Genomic DNA, 23,563 nt, shown 5'->3' on the forward strand with positions numbered 1-23,563 from the left:
ACAGAGAGGGTGTTTGCACCATAGTTTGTAATGCTTATCATACTTAGCGTGTACCCGCGCATACAGTACGAATATGCTTCGACGTTACGCGTCACATTAAAGCTTCGGTGTGACGTCATGTCCGGCGTTCTGTATGCGAAAGGGGGCAATGTTTCTACTTGGTTTAAACATTAGTTTATGTATTTAATGTAGATACTAAGGGCAGACATTTGGGATAACTATGATTTTTAAAAAAATACTTTTAATAATCCTATATTACTTTTAAAAAGAATTACACAAATCGTGGTAGAAGATCATGCGTACTTGTATTGAAAGAGCTGCGCAAGCGCATCATAAGCGTACGCAAAGCCATGTGACTTTAAAAGTAGAGATTTAATTGGTTCGTAACTTTTCCTATTGTGAGTGTTGAAAGTTCTGTCTCATTATAATTATTCGACTTTGACTTTCTAGGAAGAAGCATTTGTTGTGAGAATCTTCTCAAATAGAAGGAGGATCACCATAATAAGAGCAATGGAGTCATCTTCCAGCAGTTCTTCAGAGGGAGATTTCATTCGTGAAGATCCTCCAAAGAAGAGGAAAGAAGCTCTAATTTGGAAGTTTTTCACTTTTCCAGAAGGTCAAAAAAAGGTTAATGCTGCAAAAGTAACCTGTAAAATTTGCCAAACAACTCTTTCAAGGGGTGATCCATGTAAAAAATACTCCTTTGGCACAGAAAATATGGTGCGACACGTGAAGAACTTGCACCCCAAGAACTTTGCTCGAGCTGAAAGACGGAGGTTGCACTAGCCCACACCTGCTGCTACACCAAGCACATCAACTGCGGCAGCATTTTCAGCAAGAAGTCCAGACCCACGTATTGATTCTGATTTTGCTAAAGTTACATTTCTTTGCAGTTATTGTGAGAAACTCTTGTATTATGGGGAACAGTCTATCGACCTGATAAAACGCAGGATACAGGATCATTGCTGTCCTCGACATTAGTTGTTCTTTTTTTCATTCTTTTGTTCCGCTTGGAATTTGCTGAGAAATCCCCAAAAAGATACAAAACAAAAAGAACAGTTCTTTTTAGAACTACCTGCACTGGTCAAAGAAAGAACTATATTTCTATATTAGTGTGTAAAAGTTTGTCAGAATGAATATATTACTAGTGTATGGAGAATGTGAAAGTGCAGAACTACAAGGAAGTGCTACAGCATAAATCTATAAGGTGTTTACCTATAGTATACTGTAGTATGTGCGAAGCACTTGAATGTAACATATGTACATATATATGTTAAAAGTCTATGCTTCAATTTGCGCTGCTGCCTGGGTGAATTACAATCCCCTTGTGCCTCTTTTACACAGCCGTTGCGTCACTTTTGTGACATAGTGGTGGTGCAAAAGATGTGCCATGGTGTGTGCTATTAACAATGTGACCCATCTGGAGGGTGCATTACATTGTAAAGCTGTGCGCCAGAAGAGGTTTTCCTATGCAGAAGGGGGTGCAGCATAACATTTCATTCAGTCACTTTTGAGGTTATGCTGCGTCAAAACCTTGCACATGCTTGAAGTAGGTGTAAGGGTTGATACTGTCAGGATTCGCTTGCCTCACCAGAAGAAACTCCATAAAAGAAGCCCATGCTGGAGAACTTCATTACGACGTTCATTAATGTACTGTGGCAGTCTGCCATTTTGAGAATGCAGTCGTTACTTCCACAGGATTGTGCAGAGGGTAGCGGTCTAGTTGATTTGCCGATTAGCGAGGATGGTTGGTAATGCGCATGCGCGCGCCTCGCTCTGCGCACTTCAAACGGCTTTTTGGTCTGACAGGAGCTTCCATCGCTCGCTGTCATTTCTTGAAGAGAAAATCTCCAGAGAATTTTGTTTGCCTGCACTTGTCTACTTCTATGGGAAGTATGAATGGAATGCCTTAGTCCTGGTTTAAAGAATTGTTGATAATTAAAACTTTTCCCCTCAGAACACTCAAGACAGTCATTTCCAGAGACAGTGTTGAAAGTTATTCGGCTGAATAACCGGAGCAGAGTATCCCGGAGCGTCTTCAGTCAAGAGAAGACCTCACCAATTTCAAGTAAGCGTATTTGGTACAGTTCATAGAGTCTTAAGGCAATGACTAAAGGTGATACGATCTTTGGACATTTCGAACTCTGAAGAACAGAGGATCTTTGAGCCTTCAGAGACTAATTCACCTATTGGAATGTGTGGTAAATTAAGACGCTCATGTTTAGCTAGAGTATTTTGGACAATTCTCCTTGGGATTGGAAGTTCACTGCATCAGAAGTTCCTTTTGGTGCCAGTTGTTTTTCTGGTGAATCAGATATTGTATGTTACAGACAAACAACCTAGGGAGGAGCTAGCTTCTAGTTAGACACTGGTAAGACACAAAAATAGGTCAGAAAGGTTTAGCATTAATTGTACAGATTGCTTAGTCAGGAGTCTAATAAGTGTTTTCCTTTGCAGCTAAATCCAGACCAGACCAGGGTTGGAGCCAGTGTCCGAAGCGTGTCTCTCTCTTGTTTGTCTTCCGATTCCCCTTTCCCCCCGGGCTAATTCTACGGGCAGCGAGTTCAAGGTTGTCTTTGGTTTTGGCTTGGAGGGGAGTCGGGGTAAGAGCTTCTGTTCCTGAGGGGGCCGCTCCAGTGTATCCTTTGAAGTTTGACAGATTGAAGTGCCCACCTCTTAATTGAGGAATCAGGCCCGCTCCTGAGCAGAAATGGTGGAGAGTCTGGATTTAAAGGCGTTAACTGACGTGCTGAATAATATGCAGGATCAGCTAAATAGCACCTTAGAAGAAAATAAGGCCTTGAGGGAAGAAGTTAGCAGGTCAAGTCAAGAGTCCGCTCAAACCCGTAGAAGATTAGATGATTTAGTGGCTGCTGGGCCCGTTTTTAAAAGTAATGTTCCTACCCCTCAGCCTTCTTCCTCTACAGGGATTTCCACTCAGGTTATTTATTCCATTTTTCCTGTAATTCCTTTAACTTCCCCAGAGAGGTATGGTGGGGACCCTATGAAAATGCAAATTTTCCTGACACAGTGTTCGTTACACTTCCTGTGTCGCCCGATAATTTTTACAGACGATCAAGCAAAAGTGTCTTTCATATTGTCGTACCTGACAGGAGATGCGGCTTCATGGTCTATGTCGTTGGTCACCAGAAATGATCCCATTTTATCCAACTACGTCGATTTCAAGGTTGAGTTCGAAAGAATATTTGATCGGCGGTCAGCATCGCAGGCCACAGATAATGAATTGCTGGATCTCAAACAAGGAAATTAAGATTTAGTGGGATACTTAGCAAGCTTCAATAAGTTGGTGGTGGAAACCAGTTGGCCAGAGGCAAAAAGAGCAGCAATTTTTTACGGAGGCCTTCGGGATGATCTTAAGGATGCATTAGCCCAAATTCCTCAAAGACCTACAGAGATTTCAGCGCTTATTGATTTGGTTTTGCAGTTAGATCATCGGCTCAGTGAGAGACGAAATGAAAAGAAAAAAGATTTTCGCTTTATACCTCCACGTTTTGACAGGGTGAAAAGTGAGCCTCAGAAAAGTTCAGAAGTAGTGTCTTCAGAAGAACCCATGCAAATTGGTTCAGTGCGAGGGCCACTCACCAAAGAAGAGAAAGAGAGGAGGAGGAGTTCCCAACTATGTTTATATTGTGGGGGTTCAGGACATTTTGTCAAAGAGTGTCCCAAAAGACCGAAGATCTCTTTGCCGGTAAAAGATCGGCTTCGCCCATAGAAGGAGTCGCACGGGTGGAAGCATTATCAAAGACGACTCTAGGACAGCAACATATCATGAACACCTTGCAATCTCCGGCTCCTCATTTAATTGCGATTTTTGTAGTTAAATTCCGTGACCGCGAAATAAAAGAGGTGTCAATCATGATTGATTCTGGGGCCACCGGAAACTTTTGCGACCTTAAATACGCTCAACGAAACGGAATTCGATCAGTTAAGAAACTGATGCCAGAGGCAGTTCGAGCAGTGGATGGCACCAATTTGTCCTCTGGGTCAATTACCCACGAAACAGAGATGATATTGTTAACAGGATTGCAGGGGCATTCTGAGTGGATCACGTTTAACTTAATCATTGCACCCCAGTTTCAGTTGATCCTTGGATTGCCTTGGTTGACCGAACATAACCCGAGAATAGATTGGAGCAAGATAACCATCGAAATGGATTCCTCTTATTGCAGAGAAAATTGTTTTGATTCTCTGGATCACAAGGAAGAGTGTTTGCACGTAAAAATGTTAGCGTCTAACCACTCCGCTCAGATTTTTGCTTTGGAAACTAAAGAGATTCCTGAGGAATACCAAGATTTAGTAGAGGTTTTTGATAAAAAGGGGGCTGAGCAGCTACCACCTCATCGCCCTTATGACTGCAAGATTGAAATTGAGCCTGGAGCTATTTCACCTTGCAGTAAAATGTATGCCCTCACTGAAAAAGAAAATTGGTTTTTGAAGGAATATCTTGACAAACATCTGGCAAATGGGTTCATACGCCCATCACAGTCTCCGGTGTCATCTCCTCTTCATTCCTAAACGAGATGGAGATCTTCGAGCTTGCATTGACTATAGAGCTCTGAATCAAGTGACTGTAAAAAATCAGTATCCGCACCCCTTGATTTCTGTGCTACTTGATCAAGTCAAAAATGCTAAGATTTATACAAAGTTGGATCTCAGAGGAGCAAATCATTTGATTCGGGTGGCTTCTGGAGATGAGTGGAAGACAGCGTCAGAACTCAATATGGACTCTTTGTGTACTGTGTAATGCCTTACGGATTATGCAACGCTCCTGCTGCATTTCAGCACTTCTTAAATGATGTGCCCGGAGAATTCTTGGACAGAGTTGCAGTTGTCTACATAGATGACATTTTGATCTTTTCAAACAGTGAAGAGGAGCACATCCCACACATGAGAGCGTTTTTGACCAAGTTGCTAGAGAATCACCTTTGCGTGAAGTTAGAGAAATGTGCTTTCCATGTTACTCGAGTGGAATTTTTGGGGTTTGTGTTGTCCCCTGAAGGAGTGAGTATGGACACCACCAAGATCAAAGCAGTACAGAATTGGCCTTCTCCGAAGTCTGTCAAGGAAGTTCAGAGTTTTTGGGGATTTTTATCGGAGATTTATCTCAGACTTTTCTCAGAAGGTAATCCCAATAACTCGCTTGTTGAAGAAAGGAGTCAAGATTGTCTGGGGAGTTGAAGCAGAGAATGCTTTTCAATTTCTTAAAGATTCATTTACACAAGCGCCCATTTTGCTGCACCCTCGAACGGAGGACCCCTTTTTTGTGGAAGCGGATGCTTCTGATGGAGCTATCGGTGGAATATTGTCACAGCGTCATCCGACCAACGGACAACTGCATCCAGTGGCGTACTACTCCAGGAAGTTGAGACCTCCAGAGTGCAATTATTCAATTGCGGACAAGGAATTACTGGCAGTGAAGAATGCATTTGTGGAATGGCGTAATTTTTTAATGGGGGCCAGACACAAGATAACAGTGTTAACTGATCACAGAAATTTGCAGTTTCTTAAATCAGCCCAAACTTTGACAGCCCGGCAGTTACGTTGGTCATTATTTTTTGCTGATTTTGATTTTATAATTACCTTTCAACCAGGAAAAAGTAATTCTAAAGCAGATGCCTTGTCCCGAATCGATTCGGTTTCTCCAGACTCTGGAAAAGGACCTCAAAGTATCATCCCAGAGGAAAAAATCATTTTGGCCACTAATTCTCCTGAAATGGTGGACAAGCTGCAAGAATCCATGACAGCACAAGAGATGGAGGTTTGGTCCAAACAGGCTGAGGGTCGCGAAGTCAAAGATGGAATTCCTTATCAGGACCATCAAATGTTTCTTCCCACACAAGAACTTCAGGAAAAAGCTATGGAGTCCTGTCATGACAGTCTGTTAGCAGGACATAAAGGGATACGCAAGACAACCGAGTTGTTGGAAAGAAACTTCTGGTGGCCGGGCATGAGACCTCAGGTGCGACAGTTTGTGACCACTTGCGAGAGGTGTTAAGGGGGAAGTCAGATAGGAGGTCGCCTCAAGGCAAGTTGAGACCTTTACCCATCCCGCCCCATCCTTGGCATACAGTGTCCATGGATCTAATAGTGGAATTACCCTCAAGTCATGGGTTTACCACAGTTTTGGTGTTTGTGGATGTTTTTTCTAAAATGGCACACTTTGTTCCCTTAAAGAAGGTTCCATATGCCCCTCTGCTAGCTTAGCTTTTTGCCCAGCATATTGTGCGCCTCCAATGAAATCCCCAAGGTGTTGGTTTCAGACAGAGGCACATAGTTTGTTTCCCATTTTTGGAGGGCTTTCACTGCAAAATTAGGTATTGACACTCGCTTCTCCACCAGTTACCATCCAGAAACGGATGGCCAGACTGAACGAGTGAATCAGGAGCTTGAACAGTACCTGCGCCTCTACCTATTGGATCAAAAGATGGAATGGTCCGATTTGGTGTGGGCAGCAAAGTTTGCCTATAATAATGCAATTCACTCCTCCACTGGTTATTCTCCTTTTTCTGTAAACTACGGTAGACATCCCACCTTAATTGTGGAGAAAGAGGAAAGTCCAGTCCCGGCAGTGGAAAAAGTAGTTAACGAAATGCAGAAATCCCTTCTTCAGGTCAAAAAGAATCTAGTGAAAGCAAAAGAATCCTATAAAAGACAGGCAGATAAAAAAAGAAGGGAAAATCCAGTGTTTCAGTCAGGAGAGAAAGTTTGGTTGTCCACAAAGAATTTGAAATTAAAGATTAATCGAAAATTTCAGCCTTGATTTTTAGGCCCATTCAAGGTAGAAAAAATGTTGAATCCAGTGACAGTTAAACTACACTTGCCCTCTTATCTCAAGGTCCACCCAACTTTCCATGTTTCACTGCTAAAAAATAGCCCACCTAACTTGAGAGAACGATTAAAGCCAAACCCATTCAGGTAGACACACACGAAGAATTTGAGGTACATAAGATTTTAGATTCTAAACTAAAGAAAGGCACACTGTATTATCTGGTTGACTGGAAGAACTTTGGCCCTGAGGAGAGATCATGAGAGCCGTATGAGAGTATTCACGTTCCAAAACTCCTTCAAGAGTTTCACAAAGCCAATCCTTCCAAACCCAGGCAGGGAGGAGCCTTCTTTGTGGTAGGTACTGTCAGGATTCGCTCGCCTCACCAGAAGAGACTCCATAAAAGAAGCCCATGCTTGAGAACTTCATTACGACGTTTATTAATGTACTGTGGCAGTCTGCCATTTTGAGAAGGCAGTCGTTAGTTCCACAGGATTGTGCGGAGGGTAGCGGTCTAGTAGATTTGCGGATTAGCGAGGATGGTTGGTAATGCGCATGCACGCGCCTCGCTCTGCGCACTTCAACCAGCTTTTTCGTCTGACAGGAGCTTCCATCGTTCGCTGTCATTTCTTGAAGAGAAAATCTCCAGAGAATTTTGTTTGCCTGCACTTGTCTACTTCTATGGGAAGTATGAATGGAATGTCTTAGTCCTGGTTTAAAGAATTGTTGATAATTAAAACTTTTCTCCTCAGAACACTCAAGACAGTCATTTCCAGAGACAGTGTTGAAAGTTATTCCGCTGAGTAACCGGAGCAGAGTATCCCGGAGCGTCTTCAGTCAAGAGAAGACCTCACCAATTTAGAGTAAGCGTATTTGGTACAGTTCATAGAGTCTTAAGGCTATGACTAAAGGTGATACGATCTTCCGGCATTTCGAACTCTGAAGAACAGAGGATCATTGAGCCTTCAGAGACTAATTCACCTAATGGAATGTGTGGAAAATTAAGACGCTCATGTTTCCAATGTTCTACGAGCCTTAATGCTAGGTTATAAAGACTTTTCGCTAGAGTATTTTGGACAATTATCCTTGGCATTGGAAGTTCACCGCATCAGAAGTTCCTTTTGGTGCCAGTTGTTCTTCCAGTGAATCAAATATTGTATGTTACAGACAAACAGCCTAGGGAGGAGCTAGCTTCTAGTTAGACACTGGTAAGACACAAAAGTTAGTCAGAAAGGTTTAGCAATAATTGTACAGATTGCTTAGTCAGGAGTCTAATAAGTGTTTTCCTTTGCAGCTAAATCCAGACCAGACCAGGGTTGGAGCCAGTGTCCGAAGCATATCTCTCTCTTTTTTGTCTTCCCCTTTCCCCCCCGGGCTAATTCTACGGGCAGCGACTTCAAGGTTGTCTTTGGTTTTGGCTTGGAGGGGAGTCGGGTAAGAGCTTCTGTTCCTGAGGGGGCCGCTCCAGTGTATCCTTTGAAGTTTGACAGATACAGCTTTGTGAGCATAGGGCCCCAGAGCATTGCTGGAGTTGTGTTATACTTGCAACCGAAGTGAAGCAATAATGAATCCCAAAATTACTTTGCAATTTAGTTGTGTTATTATTTTATAATAAGAATATGAAATATAATCTAAAAAATTAAATACATATACATATTTTTAAAAATATAAGAAATTAGTGTAAAAAGAGAGACATAATAATTAATACATTTATAACTTATCATTTACAAAACCTTTGAAATTCACTAAAAAAAACATAGGTTTCACAAACATTATAGTTAGGAATTAGCATTTAAAAAACCTTGCAAATTAATTGAAAAAACCATAGGTTTCACACACGTTATAGTTAGGAATTAGCATTTAAAAAACCATGCAAATTAATTGAAAAAACCCTAGTTTTCACACGTTATAGTTAGCTGAACATTTCTCTCATACAAAACCTTTAAAATTCCTCCAACTTGCACGCCCGCAATGCACTACTGATGATGTCACATATAACATCACTCATGACATCACTGATGACATCTCAAGTAACATTACTGATGACATCACTGATGACATCATCCACTGAATGTGTGTCTTTTTCACGCAAATGATTGCAGAAGCCTAAAAGCAAGTTTGATAATACTTTGCTTTCAAAATAAAATGTTCATAAAAAAGGGAAAGCAGGAAAAAAAACATTTCGCTAAACTACTATAACATTTCTGTTACCATTTTTTTGCAGCATCATTTAATAATGTGTACATCCATGCTAGTATTTCCCAAAAATATTCATTGTGGAAAATCTCTGTAACTACTTTCAATAAGATTAAGGGTAACAACATTCAACAACCATTGGCAAACACAGTAGGTCTGAAATTGATAGTCACCTTTTTACTTTTGTCATTGTGTGACTCGTTTTGGCATTGTGTCTGTAACGCTTAATTGCCATGTAAGCTGCTGCCCCCTCACTATTATAACAAACTTTGGCAAAAGCAAAACATATGTTGGTTTTAAAAAGCACAAACTTCCACAGTAGTTACTGGCACTCAACAAAACTACTTTCTATGCTGATATACTCCTTGTGAAACAGCATGATGCTGTGACTCACAGTGGAGCCATCCGATACAAAGACAGAGAGAGAGAGAGAGGGACAGGAAAGAGAGCAGGGTGGATGAGAGTGGAGGGAACACAGAGAGAGAGAGAGAGAGAGAGATGTAATAAAAACAAAAGGTCACGGTTAACGCAAGACCAAATTAGGGGCCCAACTATTCAAGAAAGTCATAAAAGTGCACCCATGGAATATGTCCTAGTATTAAGTTCAGCTAGACAGCTTTTGTGAATTCCCAAAAATGTACACAAGTAGGACAAGAAATAGTACTCCTAGAAAATATTTGTGAACTACATTTTAGCATGAGCAAATTTGCATGTGTAGATTTGCTCATGCGAAAATCTGAATGTTTACAAATTCACTTTTCCTCCAACACCTTTTTTCCCAACTCAAAAAGAAGGTTGATGTCTGCCATTGTCAGGAAGAAATTTCCAATATTCTTTACTATAACAAAAGATTAGAGAAGAGTTCTTAAAAACGCACAAAACATGGAAGTTAATGGGTTTGCACAGACTCTAGAGGCCATTTTGACCCTGGAACTATGTTTACCATGTAAATACATATAAAGTTTTTATTTGAAAAAGCTATTCACCTTTAAACAATGCAATATTATTTACAACTTACTTTTCACTTTCTTCTCAACAGGCCCAATGTTTCGAAAGCAGCAGATGACCACCTTCAATTAACAAAATCAAATGTAAATCATACTTGTCTTTTTCTGCCTGTATATTTAAAACATGTATTAATTTTGTTGACTCTAAACACACCTTTTGCATTAGGACTATGGAATAGTGGTATAAAAATATAACTAATTATATTGTCAGATATCTGCATTGGTGATAGTGGAATTAGCACTACTTTTTAGACAACAATATTGTGTAGACGAGCGGTGTTGCTTTTTCACCTTCAAAGAGGAAGATTTAAATTTATATTTCAACAGATAAACAAAAAAATTACTCCATTTCAAAAAGAAAATTAAGTAGGAATGTTAGACGAAGTCTGCTCCAACTCTAAAAGCATTGTGGAAATCGTAACAGGTGAAAAAAAGTGTGTCTCAACATTACTTTTTAAGATAATTTGGACACAAGACTAGACTGCAGGAGTGTCCAAATATTTATGGACTTTTTATGCTGGACAGTGTTGCTTCTAAACACCCTTTTACTGCTTTCTTCCAAACCTTCAAAAAAGATTTCATGAATTTACATGCATAGTCTTTCAGGTCTTTATATCTCTAATGTAAAACAATCGTACTTGTTTTCTCTTTTGTAAACTGACATATGTAAACTCATCAGTCACTCCTATGGTAAGCCTTTACAATCCTGAAAGCTGGGTGCTGAGTTTTGTGTGAGAGCATGTCCATACATAACTAATCTTTAGCTACATTGAAACATGTAGTGTAACCTGCCAAACACTTTGAAATACTACCCTCCCACTAGTCCTAGAGGTGGATGTAGAATTCAACCGTTTTTCATAAAATAGAAATGGATGTTACTAAGTACAAAGTGTTTCTTTATTATGGAATCCCTAATGCGTCCCTTAAACATTCAAGCGAAGTCCAAACACATACTAACTGAAACCCACCAACCAATATTTACCTATACAATTTGCGAAACAAATCTTTGAAGGTGCGATCAATCTAAAAAATACTCCTTTGGCACATCAAATATAGTACAAAGCACATAAACTACTTGCACCCCAACAACTTTGCTTGAGCTGCAACACAGAGATTGCAGGACAACCACTTGCTACTACACCAAGCACATCAACATTTGCAACACCATCTTTAGCAAACAGTCGCATATTGATCTTGAGTTTCATAAACTTAAATTTCTATGCATTTATTGTGATGACCTTTTGTGTTATGCAAACACTATATCAACATCATCAAAAATAAGAAACAGCAGCAGCGCTGTCCTCAACATTAGTTATTAGACATTTAGCAAGCTTTTTTGTAGGAAAAACTACCCCGTCCAAAGGCAGTTGAAAATGTGCATACTTGCTGCCTTTCTTGCCTGGGGTTATCAATTACTCTTGAATTTCATATTCTGATTGAAACTCATGACCCTTTACTCGAGCTTTTTTGTTCTACCTACTACCCCGGCCAAAAGCAGTGGGAAATTTGCACACTTGCTGCCTTTCTTGGCTGGGGTTGTCAATTGTCTTTCTTGTAATACAAATAGAGATATATAAAATATAGGTCAGGTCTGCAGCCTTATATGCAGCCGAGCTCTGGGGACATACTAACACATGTAACCTGATGAAAGCAGAACATTCTTTCATGCGGCATTTGTTTGATCTCCCGCAAAGCACACCTTTGCTCCCACTACGTTTGGATTTGGGTCTGGAACCTATTACTGAGCTGGCGGCAGCCCGACCTTTACTCTATTGGAGAAGGTTCTGGTCTGTCCCGGAGCTGGAACCGTTTAGAACAGAATTTAAAAACATTTGGGGGCAGTTAAAGACCAAGAACATACCATGGCTAACACATGTTAAGTCCCTTCTCTACCAAATCGGCCTTCCCCAACTTTGGTACACACCGGAGGAGAGCTGTTTGAGGACCCAAAGATCTGTCCTGGTGGCAGCCGTTAAAGCCTATAACCTCAAAAAGCTACATTCCTCTAAATCCCTGGGCAGATTATCCAATGAGTTTTTTACAATCAAAGATGAATTCAGGATGGAGGCGTTTTTGGACTTGGTGCAACCTCCACTGGCAAGAAAGCTCTACATTCAACTGAGACATGGCTCCCTACCAGTCGGAGAATTTACCTCAAGATGGGCCAAAGCGACAAAACCTAACTGCCCTGCCTGCAATCATGATAGGGAAGACATTATACACATCCTCTTTTCCTGCCCAGCATATGGCGAAATTAGGAAGTGTTGGATCATTCCACTTTGCAAGAATTTGGTCTTTAGGCACTGTGCTCTCGCCTGTAGAGTCTTAACTTATAATACTACCCCCCCATTGTCTTCGCTGTTTCCAGGTTTCTTCTCGGTATGTGGAGGAGAAGATCTGTAATAATCCACAAGGACTAAGGGATGACCGCTTTCATTTATAACTATCACTTTGATATCTACTGTTTAATAATTTTTTAACTTGTATTTATATTTCAACACTGTGCTTGTACATATTTTATTGCACTTTTATGGTCTAAGACCGAAATAAAGTCATCAAAGTAAGTAATACAAATTCAAAGTGCGGGCCCTTTATTGAGCCTTCTTGGTAACTATTACTCAAGAATGGCAGTGGGTAATTTGTGCACTTCCTGCCGTTCATGAATAAACAAAAGCTTAAAAATCTAACAATATTAAAAAACAGCCAGTATAGTCTATGGTTATCAAATGTTCTGTTGTTATTGTCTTTCTTGTAATACAAATTCAAAGTACAGACCCTTTATTGAGCCTTCTTGGCAACTACTACCCGTGAATGGCATTAGGTAATTTGCACACTTGTAGCCTTTCTTATTTTCCACATTATTCATCTAACACTCAATCAACACATCATCTTCACGTACACACATTTACTTCCTGCCTTTCTTGGCTGCGGTTATCAATTATCCTTCTTCTAATACAAATTCAAAGTGCAGGCCCTTTATTTAGCCTTCTTGGTAACTATTACTCGACAATGGCAGTGGGTAATTTGCACACTTGCTTTCTTTCTTGCGTCCTTTCTACCACACAGTGTGTGTACTTTGTGCACTTGCATAACTCCTTAGATGAGATACTCGTTTCTCAGGCTCCCACTGCAGAATCCAACTCACAGTCTGTAATCGACTGGAAAACCAAACACCCATTTCCTTTACAAGGCAAGGGATTGTTTCCACATCTGCTACCTTTCTTCCTTTTCACCTTATTCTGCATCCACTACCTAAATCACACATATCTCCTAACTTTCTTGCAGCGTTTGCCAAGTATTATTTTAATTCAAAGTAGAGGCCCTGAAATGGGCCCGGTGTTGTAATTTTTCAGCCCTACCCCTCACAATGGTAACTTAATGCACTTACATTGCTTCCTTCGATGTTGTAGCAATTTCTCATGCTCCCACTGCAAAACTCGATGCCCTATCCATATAATGACTTGAAAATTCAAAGATCCACTTCCCTGACAACGCAGTGGATAGTTTGCGTGTCTGCATCCTTTCTAATTTTTCACCTTTTTAATCTTCCACTCAATCAACACATCATCTACACATAACACACACCAACTTGCTACCTTTTTTGGCTGCAATTATCAATTATTTTTCAATTTCATATTCTGATTCAAACTTGTGGCCCTTTATTCAGCCTTTTAGTTGTAGCTACTACCCCAGTCCAAGGCAGTGGTACATTTAGACACTTACTGCCTTTCTTAAATGAGATTATCAATTATTGTTCAATGTCATTTTATTTTATTTATTTATGGGCTTGTATCGCGCCGGCATCACACCCGAAGGTGTATCTCCGCGCGGTGCTGTGAAGAACAGGACAGACAGTGCTCCAACTAGAATAGAGTTGTCTTTAGGAGTTTCCTAAAGGCTAGATGGCTCGGGCACTCTCTAAGTGAAAGGGGGAGATTGTTCCATAGGCGCGGTCCCATAATGGAAAGGGCACGACCTCCCTGTCTGGTCTTGTAGTGTCTAGGAACCTGGAGTAATAGTTGGTTGCTGGACCTGAGATTACGGCAGGGGCGGTGGTATACAAATTTCTCGGCCAAATAGTGTGGACCGAGGTTGTAGAGACTCTTGTGTACCACACAACAAATCTTGAATTCCACCCGTTTCCGGATGGGAAGCCAGTGGAGGGCCTTGAGAAGGGGCAGAGATGGAGTTCTAGGGGGGGCATTGGTCACCAGGCGGGCCGCGGTATTCTGGACCACCTGAAGTTTATTAAGCACTCCTTCGTTGGCTCCCAAGAGAAGGCCATTACAGTAGTCCAGGCGGCTCAGAACGAGGGCCTGGACCAAGGTCTTTCTTGTGTAGTCTGGGAGAAGGGGGAACACCTTCCGCAGGAGGCTTATAATATGGAAGCAAGATCCCGCCGTGGTGCTGGCATGATGGGCAAGGGTGAGGTCGTGATCTAGACGAACCCCCAGGTTTTTCACCACCTGTTTAGGAGGGGGGGCCTGCCCCAGACTGGAGGGCCACCAGTCAGGGGTCCACAGGATTTTTGCCTCTCCGAATAACATGACCTCAGACTTTCCCACATTGCACTGGAGAAAGTTCGTGGCCATCCAGCTGGTGGTCGCAGTCATGCCGTTGGAGAAAGATTGTCTTATCTCCGGAGTAAATTTTTTAAAAGTGAACAGCAGCTGCGTGTCGTCAGCGTAAGAGATAGGCATAAACCCGAAGGACCTCATAATATTAGCCAGCGGGGAGACATATACGTTAAACAACGTAGGGCTAAGACAGGAGCCCTGCGGGACTCCTCTGGTGATGCTGGCCGAGGGGGAGCTGAAAGCGCCCATATTCACCTTCTGGGTACGCTCGGAGAGAAAGCTGGTAAACCACGCCAAGGCAGATCTATCAATACCAATCTCCTTTAATCTGGTCAGGAGGATGGCGTGGGATATGGTGTCGAATGCTGCGGACAAGTCCAACAGCACCAACACCACTGACATTCCTCTGTCCAGGGACAAGCGTATAGCATCTGTGACGGAAAGAAGAGCCGTTTCGGTGCTATACCTAGGCCTGAACCCTGACTGAGAGTGGTCCAGACTGCCGGTTTGCTCAATGAAGCTGGAAAGGTGGTGATTCACATGCTTTTCCATCAATTTGCTGATAAACGGCAAGAGGGATATTGGCCTCAGATTTGTCATGTCTGACCAGGGGGTGGAGGTATTTTTCCTAATGGGCTTGACCATGGCCTCTTTCAACTCCCGGGGGACCCGTCCCTCAGAGAGGGAGCGATTGATCACCATCTGAATGGAGGGACTAAGGACACTCCCAATGAGGTGCATGATACGGGCGGGTACAGGGTCCGCTGGGCTGCCTGATTTAATAGTCCCAATCAGGGAGTTGACTTGTTCTAAACTAATCTCGGGAATGGAGGACAGCGTAACAGAGACAGCGCTGATTGTCCCGGGCTGGAGGCTAGAGGAAGGGGCCAATTCCTCAATAGGTGGGCTAGCTAGGGAGATGTTTCGATAAATGGAATCGATTTTATCGGCAAAGAACCCAGCAGTATCTTCACACAGTTTTTGGGTCAGCATTTCCAGACTGTCACAGGCGACAGGCTTGGTAAATGTGCTGAGAACCTGGTACAGTAGTTTTGAATCATTGCCAGCCTCAGACAATTGGGAGACAATGTGGGATTTACGGGCAGCTCTGATGTTTTTATGATAGAGTCTCATGGCAGAGCTATAGCGATCTTTATCGACCGTACTGCGTGAGCTTCTCCAGGATTTTTCCAACTTCCTGCAGACCTTTTTCTCTGCACGCAGTAGGTCCGTGTACCATGGTTCCTGCCTGCGGTCAGAGCGCCGGTTACAGCGTCTTAAAGGGGCAATTAGGTTGACCGCCGTGATCAAGGCATCATTGTATTTAGCCAGGGCTAAACTGGTGGAGTCAGATGGGAGAAAGTCAGGGGGTACAAAAGTAGTTTTGAAAGTGTCAGCGGACACCTTGTGCCATTGCCTGCGCCATAACGGGAGGGGAGCAGGTTGGGGGCGTTCTTTGATAAGGGTGGGGAGGGAGAAGTTGATGACAAAGTGGTCGGTCCATTCCACCTGCATTGGAGGGTAACAGGTCAAGGCGTGCGAGTTGGATAGAATTAGGTCGAGGGTATGACCAGCCCGATGGGTCGGACCTCTGTTGCACTGTTTAAAACCCAGGGCCGATAGATCAGCCAGCAAGTTACGCGCTTCTGCATTGTCAGACAGTTCACTGTGGACATTGAAGTCTCCAAGGAGAACAAAATTGGTCCCTATGCTGATATGAGGGGCTAGTGTCTCCAGAAGGAGGGTAGAAGCCTCGGCACAGGGGCCAGGGGGACGGTACACCAGAGTTCCCTTCCAGCAAGCTTGTGAGGAGGAACCAACTTTGAAAACCAGGACCTCAATGTCCTTAGTACAGCATTGATCGAGAAAGGTAACAGTGAGGGTGTCTTTATAAATTACAGCAACCCCGCCGCCGGTTTTGACTGGGCGGTCGAGCCTAAGAATCTTATACCCCGAAGGGATCCCCAAGGTGATAGCGGGGACCAGATGGGGCTTAAGCCAGGTCTCCGTACAGAAGCAATAGTCAGGGCGGGTCGAGTGGATTAGGTCCCAAACCTCCGAGTGATGCTTCGGGAGGGATCTTATATTACAGAGTATGCTGTTGCCCCTGGGAAGGCTGGAGCTGGAGTCCTCCGGGGTCAGTGTGCCTGTGGGGGGAGAGTAGGGGTATGACTGGTAGCAGCAATGTTTGCATGAAAATGGACCCCCGGGACAGAAGCCGGGGTCCTGTAAACAACCTTTCTGCGTAGGTAACCGCAACTTTAGTAAATCATTGGAGGAGTACCTAAGTATGTCAGAGCCGCTAGCAAGGGGTGCCGCTAGAGCAGGGGTCATGGCCCCTGGCCCCGTTCGGTCACGGACGGGCACAGACGGGCTCCTCTCTGGCTCGTCTCAGGCGCGACTAAGGCGCCCCCTGCGCGCAACCGCTGCGCGTTTGGGCGACGAGAGGGCTTAAATGCCCTGCCTGATGCAAACAACTAGAGCGCTAACAGCGCGATGGTCTGGGTGGGGTCACTGGCTCTTCCTGTCCCGCCCTCCGCTCAATCGGCACTGGTTGCCGTGTCGGACCGGGGCGGGGCAGGGGAAGAATCGAGCGCAGGCCCTCTAGGAGTCAGGAAGTAAGCACGGTCATCACAGTGAGTAAAATAAAGACTTTTTAAAATAAGGTACACACCAATTAAAATTGAACTGTGCAAGAGCACACAAACAGGTACCGGCTAGTGTGGAGCGCCGAGCGCTGTAACAAACACAGCAGGTGAAAAAAGCGGGTCGGGGAGACTCTGCCACAGTCCTCCCTTCCGCAGGCTCCCGCAGCTCCTCGCCGCCTTAAATGCCCTGCCTGATGCAAACAACTAGAGCGCTAACAGCGCAATGGTCTGGGTGGGGTCACTGGCTCTTCCTGTCCCGCCCTCCGCTCAATCGGCACTGGTTGCCGTGTCGGACCGGGGCGGGGCAGGGGAAGAATCGAGCGCAGGCCCTCTAGGAGTCAGGAAGTAAGCACGGTCATCACAGTGAGTAAAATAAAGACTTTTTAAAATAAGGTACACACCAATTAAAATTGAACTGTGCAAGAGCACACAAACAGGTACCGGCTAGTGTGGAGCGCCGAGCGCTGTAACAAACACAGCAGGTGAAAAAAGCGGGTCGGGGAGACTCTAATTCAAAGTCAAGGCACTTTATCAAGCCTTTTTTTCATATAGATACTTCACTGTAGAAGGCAGTGGGGAATTTGTACACTTGCTGCATTTCTTCGCAGGGGTTATGAACTATTGTTCAATTTCATATTCCTATTCAAACTGCAGTCCCTTTATCAAGCCCTTTTTATTCTATCAACTACCCCGGCCGAAGGCAGCAGGAAATTTGAACTCTTGCTGCCTTTCTTAACTGGGGTTATCAATTATCCTTCTTGCAATACAAATTCAAAGAGCAGGCCCTTTATTGAACCTTCTTGGTAACTATTACTCGTGAATGGCAGTGAGTAATTTGCGCTCTTCCTGCCATTCATGGATAAACAAAAGCTTAAAAGTCTAACAATATTAAAAAAGAGCAAGTATAGTCTATGGTTATCAAATCTTCTGTTTCTTATTGAAATTCAAAGTACAGGCCCTTTTTTGAGCCTTCTTGCTAACTACTACCTGTGAATGGCAGTGGGTAATTTGGACACTTTCAGCCTTTCATAATTTTTTACATTATTCATCTACCACTCAATCAACAAATCATCTACACGTACACACACCTACTTGCTGCCTTTCTTGGCTATGGTTATCAACTATTCTTCTATTTCATATCTGTATTCAAAGTGTGGGCCCTTTATCAAGCCTTTTTCATGTAGATATTGCACTGCCAGAAGAAAGTGGGAAATTTGCACACTTACTACATTTCTTCGCAGGGGCTATGAACTATTGTTTAATTTCATATTCCTATTCAAACTGCAGTCCCTTTATCAAGCCCTTTTTATTCTATCAACTACCCCCGCCGAAGGCAGTAGGAAATTTGAACTCTTGCTTCCTTTCTTGGCTGGGGTTATCAATTATCCTTCTTGTAATACAAATTCAAAGTGCAGGCCCTTTATTGAGCCTTCTTGGTAACAATTACTCGTGAATGGCAGTGGGTAATTTGCGCACTTCCTGCCGTTCATGTATGAAAAAAAGCTTAACAAAAGTCTACCAATATTAAAAAAGAGCCAGTATAGTCTATGGTTATCAAATCTTCTCTTTGTTATTCTAGTTCATAGTGCAGGCCCTTCACTGAGCCTTCTTGCAAACTACTACCCGTGAATAGCAGTGGCTAATTTGCACACTTAAAGCCTATCTTAGTTTTTACATTATTCATATTCCACTCAATCAACACATTATCTACACATACACACACCTACTTGCTGCCTTTCTTGACTATGGTTATCAACTATTCTATTTAATATTTGTATTCAAACTACAAGCCCTTTATCGAGCCTTTTTGTTGGAACAAGTACCCCCGCCGAAGGCAGTAAAAAATTGCACACTTGCTGCCTTTCTTGGTTGGGGTTATCAATTGTTCGTGAATTTCTTATTCTGATATAAACTCGTGGCCCTTTATTGAGGCTTTTTGTTGTACATACGACTCCGGCCAAAGGCAGTGAAAATTTACAAACTAACTGCCTTTTTTGGCTAGGGGTTATCAATTTTTCGTGAATTTCATATTCTGATACAAACTTGTGCCCTTTAACACTTTTTGTTGTACATGCAACTCCAGCCGAAGGCAGTGAAAATTTGCACACTAACTGCCTTTCTTGGCAAGGGGTTATCAATTTTTGTTCAATTTCATTTTATGATTCAAAGTCAAGGACCTTTATCGAATCTTTTTATTGTAGCTAATACCCCAGACAAACAAAGTAGGATATTTTCACACTTGCTGCTTTTCTTCATTGGGGTTGTCAATTATATTAAAAGTACCTACAAGCTTAGCAACAATATTTTCTTTTGGAAACAAATTTCTAAATAATCGTCTCTGTAAAACTTCTTTGACATGTTCAGTCATTTCTCCAATGTGGAGAAGTGTGGCTCACTGGTTAGAGCAGGCAGACCCTGAAGCAGAGGTCAGACCCAGGACCAGGGTTCAATTCCCGACGCGTCAGGGTCTTGAGCTCAAATGTCCATGGACTCGATAATTCTCGCTTCGGTGCCTGACCTAATCATGGGTTCACACTCTGCAACTCTGGGCATTAAGCTTGCTTAATCTCCACAACGGCCCCCCTGTGGCGGGATGCCTGGCTTTCACCTTGGGGATGCCCTGTAGGGGCTATCTCACAAGTAAAAGCCAGGACGGGTTCCCAAGGCAAAGCGCGGAGATACCCCTTTGGGGGTCGATTCAGGCGCTATATAAGAAACATAATAATAATAATAATAATAATTCTTATTTCTAGTAGAATAGTTTCATATTTAGCATCATTTCCTTATTGCATATTTGTAATAACTTCCTTATATTAAAAATATAACTAAATGTTAACATTACCAATGCTACATTACATCATTTACTTATACTACCTATGGAGCATAACAACAAATTACAATACCACAAGATATCTGGAGAAGCTTGTTGTGAAGACTCTTGAAGAAAATGAAACTTCTCATTATTGATAACATAAGCATGGTATCAAACTTAATGCTTGCCTTTGAGCATTTAAGAATGTTGCAAGTCTTAAAACAGAGTATGACATATTAGTCTCAATTTATTTAAGGGACAGACAATTGTACTATGTCCTCAGATTCTGTTACCTGTACAAAATAACATTCATCAATTTTTGTGTCGAGTAGCACCTTCAATATACATTGCAGACATCAGGGTTCACAATTTCACTTCAGATTTCCTTCTACATTGAGGACAGCGTTGTATTCTTGCATCCTTTCCTTAAGGCAGAGACAATTATACTGTATCCTGAGATTCTATTATCTGTGATGAAATGGCATTCATCGACCTTTGTGTCAACAACTGCCTTCAATCTCCACTGCGGACAGAAGGGTTCACAACTTCAACTCAGATTTAGAACTAAAATTATCTTCAATATCTGTCTTTACAACAACCTTCAATATATTCTGCAGTCAGTAAAAAATTTAACTTCATACCAAGAGCTCCACTACTACAGAAAACATTGAATTCAGCCTAGCTTTATTTAAGGTCGAGACTAATGGATTTTATGTCTTCCGATTTTGTAAAAGAATGTCACAATTAATATTCATCTATAACTGGCCACAAGAGCTTTCAATCTACACTACAGTCAGCTCAGTTCACAACTTCAATTCAGCTTTCCTTTTACATTAAAGACACCATTGTATTGAGCTTTACTTTCCTTAAGACTGACACAATTATACTGCATCCACATATACTGTTAACTTTCACAACTTGCATTGACCGATCTTTCTGTCAACACCTACCTTTAATCTACACTGCGGACAGCTGGTTCACAATTTCAATTCAGCTTTCCTTCTACATTGAGAACAGCATTGTATTCTTGCTTGTTTTCCTTAAGGCAGAGACAATTATACTGTGTCCGTAGATTCTGTTATCTGTGACTAAATAGCATTCTTTGATCTTAGTCTCAACAACTGCCTTCAATCTACACTACAGACAGCCGGGTTCACAACTTCAATTCAGCTTTCCTTTTATATCAAAGACACCATTGTATTCAGCTTTACTTTCGTTAAGACAGACACAATTATACTGCGTCCACAGATACTGTTAGCTTTTAGAACTTGCCTTGACAGATCTTTCTGTCAGCAACTACCTTCAATCTACACTGCGGCCATCTGGTTTCACAACTTCATTTCAGCTTTTCTTCTACATTAAGGACAGCATTGTATTTAGCCTTGCTTTCCTTAAGGCAGAGACAATTATACTGTTTCGTCAGATTATGCAAACAGTGACAAAATAGCTTTCATCAATCTTTTTGTCAACAACTGCCTTCAATCTACACTGCAGACAGCTGGGTTCACAACTTGAATTCAGCTTTCCTTCTACATTAACGACACCATTGTATTGAGCTTAACTTTCCTTTAGACAGACACAATTATACTGCGTCCACAGATACTGTTATCTTGTACAACTTAAATTGACAAATCTTTCTGTCAACAACTACCTTCAATCTACACTGCGGACAGCTGTTTTCACAACTTCAATTCAGCTTTCCTTCTACATTAAGTACAGCATTGTATTCAGCCTTGCTTTCCTTAAGGCAGAGACAATTATACTGTGTCCTCAGGTTATTCAAACAGTGACAAGATAGCTTTCCTCGATCTTTGTGTCAACAACTGCTTTCAATCTACACTGCAGACAGCTGGGTTCTCAACTTGAATTCAGCTTTTCTTCTACATTAAGGAAACCATTGTATTGAGCTTTACTTTCCTTAAGACAGACACAATTTTACTGCGTCCACAGATACTGTTAACTTTCAGAACTTGCCTTGACAGATCTTTCTGTCAACAACTACCTTCAACCTACACTGCAGACAGCTGGTTTCACAAATGCAATTCAGCTTTCATTCCACATTGAGGACAGCATTGTATTCAGCCTTGCTTTCCTTAAGGCAGAGACAATTATACTGTGTCCTCAGGTTATGCAAACAGTGACAAAATAGCTTTCATCGATCTTTGTGTCAACAACTGCCTTCAATCTACACTGCAGACAGCTGGGTTCGCAACTTGAATTCAGCTTTCCTTCTACATTAAGGAAACCGTTGTATTGAGCTTTACTTTCCTTAAGACAGACACAATTATACTGCATCCACAGATACTGTTAACTTTCAGAACTTGCCTTGGCAGATCTTTCTGTCAACAACTACCTTCAATCTACACTGCGGACAGCTGGTTTCACAACTTCAATGCAGCTTTCCTTCTACATTAAGGACAGCATTATATTCAGCCTTGCTTTCCTTAAGGCAGAGACAATTATACTGTGTCCTCAGGTTATGCAAACAGTGACAAAATAGCTTCATCAATCTTTGTGTCAACAACTGCCTTCAATCTACACTGCAGACAGCTGGGCTCACAACTTGAATTCAGCTTTGCTTCTACATTAAGGACACCATTGTATTGAGCTTTACTTTCCTTAAGACAGACACAATTATACTGCATCCACAGATCCTGTAAACTTGTACAACTTGTCTTGACAGATCTTTCTGTCAACAACTACCTTCAATCTACACTGCGGACAGCAGGGTTCACAACTCCAATTCAACTTTCCTTCTACATTGAGGACAGCAATGTATTCTTCCTTGTTTTCCTTAAGGCAGAGACAATTATACCGTGTTCTTAGATTCTGTTATCTGTGACTAAATAGCATTCTCCGATCTTTGTCTTAACAACTGCCTTCAATCTACACTGCGGACAGCCGGGTTCACAACTTCAATTCAGCTTTCCTTCTACATTAAAGACACCATTGTATTGAGCTTTACTTTCCTTAAGACAGACACAATTATACTGCGTCCACAGATACTCTTAACTTGGACAACTTGCATTGACAGATCTTTCTGTCAACAACTACCTTCAATCTACACTCCGGACAGCTGGGTTCACAACTTCAAATCAGCTTTCCTTCTACATAAAGGACAACATTGCATTCGGCCTTCCTTTCCTTAAGGCAGAGACAATTATACTGTATCCTCACATTCTGTTAACTGTACAAAATAGCATTCATCGATCTTTGTGTTAACAACTGCCTTCAATATACACTAAGGGACATCTGCATTCAGACCTTCAATGTAGCTTTCCTTCTATATTAAGAACAGCATTACATTCAACATTGTTTTCCTTAACGTAGATACAATTCTACTCTGTCCAAAGATTCTGTTAACTGTACAAAATACCATTCATCAATGTTTCTATCAATTAGTACCTTCAATCTACATTACAGACAGCAGGGTTCACAACTTCAATTCACTTTTCCATGTAAATTTCTGTTCACTATGTGTCCTAAGAACTGCCTTCAATCAATTCTGCACTCAGTAGACTTCACAACTAGATACC

Source organism: Lissotriton vulgaris, chromosome 2_1, assembly GCF_964263255.1.
Source record: "Lissotriton vulgaris chromosome 2_1, aLisVul1.2, whole genome shotgun sequence".
Taxonomy (NCBI): domain Eukaryota; kingdom Metazoa; phylum Chordata; class Amphibia; order Caudata; family Salamandridae; genus Lissotriton; species Lissotriton vulgaris.